Genomic DNA, 10,957 nt, shown 5'->3' on the forward strand with positions numbered 1-10,957 from the left:
GGCAAGTCTAGCAAAACACATGTAGGGGGAGAAACACAATAAAATGAAGAATAAAGGTGATGGGAAGTAGGAATAAAAAGGAGAGAGAAAAGTGAAGAGAAGACAAAATAGTAGTTAAGAACTTAAAATAGAGAGTGATGAGAAAATAAAGACACGTAGTAAAGTGATTAGGGTTAAGGTTAGTCAGTAGTGGGCATGGGGGCCGGAAAATACAGAGTGCATCAGAGGAGTCGAGAAACCCAAGAAAAAAGGAAAAGTATGTGACTTAGCACCAAATCTAGAGGTAACATCACAGAGTCAATACTTGAGTAATAAGAAAACAAAAACATACACCTACATTTACTGGGAGGCAGAGTAGCATATTTCAAGATTTTGCATCTCACTATCAGTTAGAGAAGCTTCAAAGAGCTGCTTCATTTTCATGGGCAATTTGAGTGAAAAGAAGGAAGATAGAAAACGGAAGTGGGGAGGATTTTGAAGTTAGAGGGGTCCTACTGGTAAAAGGAGAGAAACTAAACTGGATTGTGTATTTTCACTGAGTGGGATTTGAGCCTATATGCCTTACAGTAGAATTTCCCAAAAGTTTTCCATATTTAAACACAGACTTTACTATTACTTGATCTGTTTAAACTGTAGACCTTCTTTTTTTTTTTACTAAATAGCTTATTTAAAAAGGAAATTAACAACCTAAACAGTAATATCTGTTTCACATGCTAGTTATGTTTTTTTTCTCATACACATGAAAATAAATAAAATATTTGCTATGGAACCACTTAAAATAATATCTCATGCCGTTGCTGCTTTGCATGCATGGAAAGTGAGATAGTCCTAGGCTATGAGGAAGGCAGGAAGGACTCTTGTCTGATCCACAGCAGTGGGAAGCTCTTGAAAGACCCTAAAGAAGTAGGAAATACAGGAGAGCAATGGGCAGTGAGCCCCCGAGGCCTGCAAGAAAGGGGGAGAGATGAGGAAATAGCCCCTTGAGGTCTGGCATGGAGGTCACACAATGTTACTTCTGCCTCATTCTACTGATGAAAGAAACTCACAGAGCCAGCCCAGATTCAAGAGGTGAGGAAGTAGACTCCACTTTTTTTTTTTTTTATATTTATTTATTTGGCTGCGCTGGGTCTTAGTTGTGGCACATGGGATCTTCGTTGCTATGTGCAGGATCTTCGTTGCAGCATGTGGAATCTCTTAGTTGCGGCATGCGGGCTCCCAGTTGAGGCATGCATGAGGGATCTAGCTCCCCAACCAGGGATCGAACCCGGGCCCCCTGCATTGGGAGCATGTCGTCTTAACCACTGGACCACCAGGGAGGTCCCTAGACTCCACTTCTTAATGGAAGAATCTGTAAAGAATTTGTGGCCATTTTTGTTTTAGTTTTTGTTTTTTTGTTTTTGCGGTATGCGGGCCTCTCACTGTTGTGGCCTCTCCCGTTGCGGAGCACAGGCTCCGGACGCGCAGGCTCAGCAGCCATGGCTCACGGGCCCAGCCGCTCCGCGGCATGTGGGATCTTCCCGGACCGGGGCACGAACCCGTGTCCCCTGCATCGGCAGGCGGACTCTCAACCACTGCGCCACCAGGGAAGCCCTGTGGCCATTTTTAATCTACCTCAACTCACAGGCTCAAAAACTCAAGAGAGGGTCATCAACATAATTCAAAAGAGGTGATAATTAATTTGAAATGTCATTTTTGTGTTCTTTTGAAGTTATAATATGTTTGGGGCTAAGTTTAACAGAATTAGGTCAGTAGAAGAAGAGTATAGCAACAGTTTTATTCTAACTCTCACTTTTATTTTGGGATGCCAGTTCTTATAGATCGTACACACACTCACAGAAACACACACACACACACCTCCAGGTCCATTATAGGTTTCTTGTACTATCTTTGTTCAAGAGAACTAGAAAATCAGTTTTATGATACGAATGGGAAGAACCAGATTAAAGGCCAACTTAATTGATTTTAACCTAAAGTAAACACAAAATGTCTTGTTTTTAAATGGCATCTCTCAGTGGGTGAAACACCTAATTCAGGCATCTCAAGAGACAGATATTCACTTAAGGTAGAGGAATAGTTCTGCTTCAGAGTGGAGATGGAGAGATGATTTATATTCCACTAAATTCATTCTTAACTGAGAGTAATATTATGGTGTTTTATCAAAATCTTCTAATATATTTGTTATCTCAAAAGCATAGAAGAGAATAACTTATAAATTCTACTGACCAATGTTTGAGAAGCTGTGGACAGTTCCCAGGTCTTCCTAAAACAAGGATGGACTCTTCATTTTTCACCTCTCGGGTTTGGGAATGATTCTCTTTTCAAAGGTTCCCCTTTGAATACATAACGTTTTTCACTCCGCTTTGTACCTCCCTCCTTCTCCCTCCCCGCTTTGTTGTGTTGAGGAGCTGGCAAAACAGGTTTCTGCTTTGCCAGCTGCTCTGGAATGGGCTCTGCCGATGGAGGATGGGGTGAGAGTGCAGGGTTGGAGGACGGAGAAGGGGCACTGCCTTCCTCAGTGCTTCCTGTTTCATTCCCATTGCTGCTTTTGCTTCCTGTGCCCTCAGACTTCACCCAGTGGGGCTTCTCCACTTGGCCATGGTGGTATTTTGCAGTAGCAGCAATGGATGCCCGTTTGCGGTTTTCCTGGCCTGTAGAGTCAGCCTCATCACATCCCGTCAGAAACACCAGCATCCTGTCCTTAGAGGTCCAGGTCACAGGTCAGACACAGCAGCATGAGTTTAACTGTGTCTCATCCTCAGAGATCTGAGTTTCAGCTCCACCAAACTCCTTCATGCTTCTAATTCCAGGCTTGTAGGTTTGAACAGTTCCACCTCTTCTCTTTGTGCTCAGGGGAACCCTCTGCTTTCTCACTTGCTACCTCTGGGAGACCTCCAAGTTCCCTTTGTGCCCTTTTCAGTTCTCCAACACCTGGTTATATTACATTCTCTCTATTTAAAGAACAGACAGGGTTTCTGTCTTTTGATTGGACCCTGACTGAATAAGTGACTAAAGACTAACACAGATGATCACTTAAAACATTAATCTTGATCATTTTAAGTGTGATCTTCAAAATTCAGGATGTACCTACCAGAAGACTTCAAAGAATACAATCTTTAAGTTTCAGGGTTTACAACGCTCATTTGAAGTAGTTTAATATTAGAGACGCTCTCTAATATTTAAAGCCACATACTTAAGCTACTGAAGACTTTTTACCTAAAGATTTGGAAGAGCTTGGTATAATGACACTTAATTAATCTGAGTTATATAATCTTGTGAACGTGATAGGATGTAAATGTCACACAAAAGTCAGCCAAAGGTTAAGATGGTTTCAAGTAGTGTACAAACAACTATTTCAAGCGAATATAGGGGAAAATCCAAATAAATCATTTCATATATATCAAAGTTGAGCAAGGGCAAGTGGAAGAAAAAAAGTAAAACAACTGATTTTCAGTGGATTGTGGCTTCAGTTGGAATGTGTGAGAATAGGGACCATTTAGTTATTGTGGTTCTGAGCAGAAGATGTAGCATCTTTGGGCTTCACTGGGCCCTCTGCTCCCTGGAGGGATTGTGCGCTGAAAATGATGGCTTTTTCAGACTTAGGACAGAATCCTTCTCAGTGACTGAGTACCTCTTAATAGTAAATACGGTTAACAGTGCAAGGTGGCCAGCTATAAGTGTCAGCCCTGGGTGTTGCTGGCTTTAAAAGTGTGAAGTGGAACCTTAGGCTGGAGGAAGGTGTAGGGGGCTGTTGGAGATTTTTATAAAAAGTTACATAATACATTGCATATAAATATATTAGAAAGATAAACAAAAAATACAACATCTGTTGCCCCTGGTGAGGGGAGCTGCATGGCTGGGGGACAGGAGTGGGAGAAAGACTTGCCTTTCACTGTCTACCCATTTATATTTTTAAAATTGTGTACAAAGTTTATATAATACCTACTGAAATATTTTAAAAAGCCAACTAAATGTTTAATTCATATTGGTATTTCCCTTCACAGTTTCCAAATGGCTCTCACTTCCATAATTCTCTCTGCTCCACACTAAAAGCCTGTGAGGCAAATATGGCAGGGTTCTTCTTGTCTTATGCATGAACACCTGAGGGTATAAATGTCTGACTTCCTCAGTATCATACAAACAAAGTTAAGGTTAAAAAAAAAAGGCTTAGGTTAAAAACAAGGTTTTCTTGCTCTTGAGTAGTTCTTTCCATTATATCACACTGCCTTATGTGTGCTCAGGACTACAGAACAGATTGTGTAGAAAGAAGATCGGCCTTTACAAGACAGAGTTTACAGACCAACCTCTGGCCTATGTATCTACACATGTAAGGTTTCTACACCTGGTGGAAAGACTGTTACTGCAGCCCCAGTAACCTGCGGACCAAAGCTCCATGCTCTGTGAATTAATTCATGTATTCAATAGTGACAGACTTCCTTGACTAGCCCAGGGCTGAGGACCTTATATGCATTATTTGCAATCTTAACCAAAGGCTTACAAATAGGTCTTCTCCCCATTTTGCAGATGGGGAAATTGAGATGCAGAAAGGTTACCGAACCAACATATTAGGTTAAAAAAATTGTAAGGCAAGGATTTGTATTCAATTCATCTTTCCCATATCCTGTTCTTTTTTAAAAAAGCATTGGGCTGGTTTCTCCAATGGATATATAGGTAAGTAAGAAAGCTAGTGTCTCAAAAATAGAAGTGTGCATTGTGGGGTGTGGAGAGGAGTGGATGGTGGGGCAAAGAGGAGACAAGTACTGTGAAAACTCTAAAACTCATAAATCCAAGTATTATAAAAGAAGTCTGAGCAAATGCCATAAGGGTTTAAAGGAGGAAGCAATCTTAGTCTCTTGCAGGTGAGTTAGACATGGCTTTATTCAAGAGAGAGCGAGGCATTGAAGAATTACTAGCAACTGAAATATGGAGTAGACTTGGAGTTAGGAATGGGAAGAAAGCAAAACAGGGCAGATGGAACGTGCAAATGTTTTAACGACTGGCCAGTGTCTGCAACATAAACTATGTTAATAAAAAAATTTGTTGCCTCCCCTAGGACAGGTATCTAAGATGCAGGAGCATTAACTGAGATGCTGGTGACCAAAGCCCCTCTGGGGAAAATAGTACCAAAAATAAATACATAAACAGTTTTAAAATTGTTGAATGAATGCATGTAAGATGACAAGGGAAGAAAGCGTGAGAACTCCTTCCCCCCAGTTTTCTATCATTTTGGCTGAGCTCTGAGTTACACTATTATCTTATTGTAGTAATTATTCAGTGCTTGATTACAGTAAAAAAAAAAAATCAACCCTATTAAAACACATAGGGATGCTAAAGTAATGCTTTGCTGTGTCAACCGGCTCTCTCCAAGTCCAAGGAGAATGGCAGAACCCAGAACTCCTGCTGCCAAATATCCAGTTCCCTCAGTTTAGAGTAGTTTCCCAACTCCCCTCCCTAGGTATTTTGTACCTTCGAAAGGGCTTCAGGGGCTCCACAAACAACGAAGATTTAAATTGCCTGAAAAACTCATTCATTGATTTTATCTGTTTTTTATATTGTGATTCCAGATAAGATTTCATTAAAAAAATTTTTTTTTACAACCTTAGCCAGGAAACATACGTCATTGAAATACCTCCTCAAAGTTGCAAGACTTGGAAATTCTGAGCCAGGTTGAGGGTGTTTACACAAGCTGCAAATGAAAGGACACGAGGGTGGTCAGGGACCACATGTTGTAATGGAAAGAGGACTGGGTAGGAAGGTGTGCCAAATGGGTTCTACTCTGATCCCACTAACAAGATGGGAGATTTGCCTCTATATGCTGGGTGACCTGAACAATGAAACCTGACCTCTCCAGACTCCTTTTTCCTCATCTATACGAGGAGGGAATTGAAAAAGATGACCCTTGCTTGTCCAGCTATTGACAATTAGGTACTGAACACTCTCTAGGATTTAAGCACACTGCTATTTATTTACTTCTTCTATGCAGTTAGCCATTTTGGACAGTTAAAAATGTTACTGGGTTGGCCAAAAGTTTCATTCATTTTTTTTCCATAAGATGGCTCTGGTAGCACTTAGTTGTCTTTAACTTTATTGGAAACAATTTTGTTAGATTGTATTGTGACAGCTGTCATATCAGTGTGCATTAAAAAAAAAACATCAAAATTGGTGAATTTTTGTGTAGCCATTTTAATATTGAGGATGGAAGAAAAAAGCAACATTTTTGGCATATTATGCTTTACTCTTTCGAGAAAGGTAAAAATGCAACTGAAACGCAAAAAAAGATTTGTGCAGTGTATGGAGAAGGTGTTGTGCCTGATTAAACGTGTCAAAAGTGGTTTGCGATGTTTTGTGCTGGAGATTTCTCGCTGGACGATGCTCCACAGTCGGGTGGAACAGTTGAAGTTGATAGCGATCAAATCAAGACATTAATTGAGAACAATCAATGTTATACCACGCGGGAGATAGCTGACATACTCAAGATATCCAAATCAAGAGTTGAAAATCATTTGCACCAGCTTGGTTATGTTAATCACTTTGGTGTTTGGGTTCCACATAAGTTAAGCGAAAAAAACCTTAACTGTATTTCCGCATGCAATTCTCTACTTAAACGTAATGAAAATGTTCCATTTTTAAAAGAAACTGTGATGGGTGATGAAAAGTGGGTGCTGTACAATAATGTGGAATGGAAGAGATCATGGGGCAAGTGAAATGAACAACCACCAACCACACCAAAGACTGGTCTTCATCCAAAGAAGGTGATGTTGTGTATATGGTGGGATTGGAAGGGAGTCCTTTATTATGAGCTCCTTTTGGAAAACAAAACAATTAATTCCAACAAGTACTGCTCCCAATTAGACCAACTGAAAGCAGCACTCGACGAAAAGCGTCCAGATGTAGTCAACAGAAAACGCATAACCTTACATCAGGATAAACGCAAGACCACACGTTTCTTTGATGACCAGGCAAAAACTGTTACAGCTTGGCTGGGAAGTTCTGATTCATCCACCATATTCACCTTCAGACATTGCACCTCCAGATTTCCATTTATTTAGGTCTTTACAAAATTCTCTTAATGGAAAAAATCTCAATTTCCTGGAAGACTGTAAAAGGCACTTGGAACAGTTCTGTGCTCAAAAAGATAAAAAGTTTTGGGAAGATGGAATTATGAAGTTGCCCGAAAAATGGCAGAAGGTAGTGGAACAAAAGGGTGAATACATTGTTCAATAAAGTTCTTGGTGAAAATGAAAAATGGGTCTTTTATTTTTACTAAAAAACTGAAGGCACTTTTTGGCTAACTCAATACATTTGGTGTAGATCTATAAACTGAACTGAAGAATTTATTTCAATTTGTGAATGACTAGAATTGTCCAGCCCAAAGAAAAGTGATTTCTCCAATAGTTCAGTATAATCTATGATAAATTACTTCTTCAATATAAATATTATAATGTATAAACACATACACAGGCTGGGTTTAAAGTCATGAATGTACAGACTCTCCCCTAGCCAGTTCATTTATTTGGATCCTCTTAAAGGTCAGTGCTGATTACCACAGGATGACCCAAGTGTTAGGATATGGCAATCTGTGTAGACTTGTCCATCTATGTACATATGAAAATATAATTTGATAGAATTGCCCTACTATTTCATGATATGGCTTATGTATATGACGATGTATTGACTTGCTTAGATGAAACAATTGTTATCTTACAGTCACATGGTGAAAAACAAAAGAAAACTATCTAACCAAGCCCAGAAGCCCTTTTCTCCCCACTGTGGTAAGTTTGATTACTTGTTAAAATGCATCACATACTATATACATTTTTGAGCATCTATGATCTCTTTAATACATATCAGTCACTGCTATGTACCAGGCATTGTATTAGGCATGTATTAGCCATTAGGTTATGGCTGTGTACATAATAGACAGTCCCAATTCATAAGCATATAGGCAGGTAAACAGGCAATAACAATTAAGTTTGATCTACAAAGTGTAAGATGCCACTGCAGGTACATAGGACAAATACCTTACCCAGAGGCAGTAATTTAGTAGAGATTTTCTGGAGGAAGAGACGTAAGCTGAGAGACTTGGTAGATGAGATGGAGTTAGCCTTGCAAAGGCATTGAGAGGTGGGAATAAGGGTGATCTAGACATAGGGAACAGCGCGTGTATAGCACCCAAGGTGAGAGAGCGCAGTATGTTGAGAGAACTTGGAGAGCTGGAATGTTGAGTTTCAAGGGGTGTGACCATAGATGAGGCCAGAGAAGTGAGTAGCAATCAGGTTATGCACTATTGTAAACTATCTTATTGTAAACTCTCTTGGACTTTCTCCTACAAATCATTAGCATGATTGATGTGTTTGACCAGGGGGATGACTTGTATTTGTCAAGTTTACTCAACCTTCAGTGTGGAAAATCCATTGCCAGAAACCAAGACTGAAAGCAGAGTGATGAGTTAGAAAGCACAGCAGAAATCCAGATTAAAAATTATGGTGTCTTAACCAGGATAATGTGAAAGAGATGGGAGAAAAGAGACCATATTCCAAAGCTTTGAAGTTAGAATCAGCAGGGTTCAGTATTTTTTTTGAATATATAGAATAAAAGAGAAGGACAATTCAGGAAAGATACTGTGGTTTCTGACTTGGGAAACTTGATTTATAGTACTACCTTTCAATGTGATGAGGAACAAAAAAAAGCCAACAGATTTGGGTGAAGGGAGAAAATGTGATGAGTTTGTCTTGGGACATGTACTTTGGGTGCATATGGACCATCCAAACAGAAAAGTCTAGAAGGCTTTATGTATGTATAAAGTTAGAAGAGACATCTAGGCTGGAAATAAAACAAAGCTACAAAAGTCACCAGTCTAATGGCATCTGAAACTGTGGATTAGATGACCATTCAGGGAAAGTGTGTAGACGTAGAACAGAGGAAAGCCAAGGACAGAACAATGACCAAAGCCCACATTATAAGAGATGGTCGAGACTCAGGAGGAAATCCAGGAACATAAAATATCACAGAAATTCAAGGGAAGAGGGCACTTGAAAGAGGAAAGAATGGTCCATAGTGTTAGGTGACGTAGAGAGCACACCCCCCCCCAAAAAAAAAACAGTTTTAAGAAGTACCCATTGGATTTAGCAACCAGAAGGTCACTGGTGTCCCTTGTGATAACAGCTTCATTTGAGTGATGGGGATGAAAACTAGATCACACAGGGTTCAGAAGTGAGTGGGAGCTGTGGACATAGTGACAGTGAGTGTAGAAAATGCTTTCAGGAAGTTTGACTGTTAAGGCAGAAGAGAGATAGTGTGCTAGTTGAAAGGGTGTATCAGGTTGAAAAGAAGGTTTTAAGGGAGACTTAAGCATGCTTATATGCTGATAGGAAAAATCCAATAAAGAAGGAAAAGAGAATAGCCAGTGGCAGGAGATCCTTAAGGAGGTGGGAAGGAGGGTATGAGATACAGTGCACTGGTGGAAGCATTACCCTTTACGAGGAAGAGGCAATGCCTCCAAGTATCAGGAGGATGGAGTGATGATGGTCCAGATGGTCCCAGCTTGGGTAATGAGAGTGTGATAAGAGCTTTCAAGATGCCAAGATGAATATGCCAGGATCCCAGTCCTCTCTCAGTTTGGAAGAGGGAGATAAAACATATGCTAATAATTCTGTTATTAAGTAGAAAGTGATAGATGACATGAGAGACTTAGAAATAGAAGGCAAAGAATGGTAGCTTACTGAATGGAAAGGTTGTTTCTGATTTGGGATGGAGTAGAATCTTATAAAGGAGGTAAAGTCTGAGATAGTTCTTAAAGTATGTGAGGGACTCAGAAGTGTAGGCCATTACATTGCAAGAGAATAAGCAAAGGGAATTGAAGGTGATATTTAGGGAATGGTGACTAGATAAGATTTGAATGAAATGTCAAATAGGTGGAATAATAGGTGATGAACCTCAAAAGTTGGAGCTTCATTGAGGAAAGGCACCATGTCAGACCAAGCAGTTTGGAGTTGGACTTATTTTCAGTAGGCAGTGGGAAGTTATAGAATTTTTTATGTTTAAAAAGTAGAACATTTGAGAATCAAATTAGAAAGGCAAGACAGCATATTAAAAATAAAGATGTAGAAAACACTGAATGCTAAATTAGGAATTTGATAAATATTGATTAATGAATCAAGGGATGGATGAACAAAGACCATTTTGCATTTGTACAAATAGTACAACATTAAATTAAAACCTAATGTATGATATCCCTGGGGTATAAGGATGGTTCAACATACATAAATCGATACATCACATTAATAAAATGAAAGATAAGAATCATACGATCATTTCAATATATGCAGAAAAAGCATTTGGCAAAATAAAACATCCATTCTTGATAAAAACTCTAAACAAATTAGGCATATCTCAACATAATAAAGGCCATATATCACAAGCCCAAAGATAGCATCATATTAATGTTGAAAGGTTGAAAGATTTTCCTCTAAGATCAGGAACAAGAAAAGGGTGCCCACTCTCACCCCTCCTATTCAGTGTAGTACTGGAAGTCCTAGCTAGAGCAATCAGGCCAGAAAAAGAAATAAAATGTATCAGAATTAGAAAGGAAGAAGTTAAGTTGTCTCCATTTGCAGATGACATGATTTTATATATAGAAAATCCTAAAGACTCAATCAAGACACTGTTAGATCTAATCAACTAATTTAGTAAAGTTGGAGCATACAAAATTAACATAAAAATTCAGTGGTGTTTCTAAACACTAGCAATGTACTTTCAGAAAAAAATCCCATTTATAATAGCATCAAAAACTACCAAATATTTAGGAATAAATTTTCCAAGAAAGCTGAAAGATATATTCTGAAAACTGTAAGAAATTGATGAAAGAAATTAAAAGAAGACACAAAGAAGTGGAAAGATATCTTGTTCACAGATTGGAAGAATTGGTATTGTTAAAATGTCAATACTACCAAAAGCCAGC

Source organism: Delphinus delphis, chromosome 5, assembly GCF_949987515.2.
Source record: "Delphinus delphis chromosome 5, mDelDel1.2, whole genome shotgun sequence".
In the NCBI taxonomy this organism is placed as follows: Eukaryota; Metazoa; Chordata; class Mammalia; order Artiodactyla; family Delphinidae; genus Delphinus; species Delphinus delphis.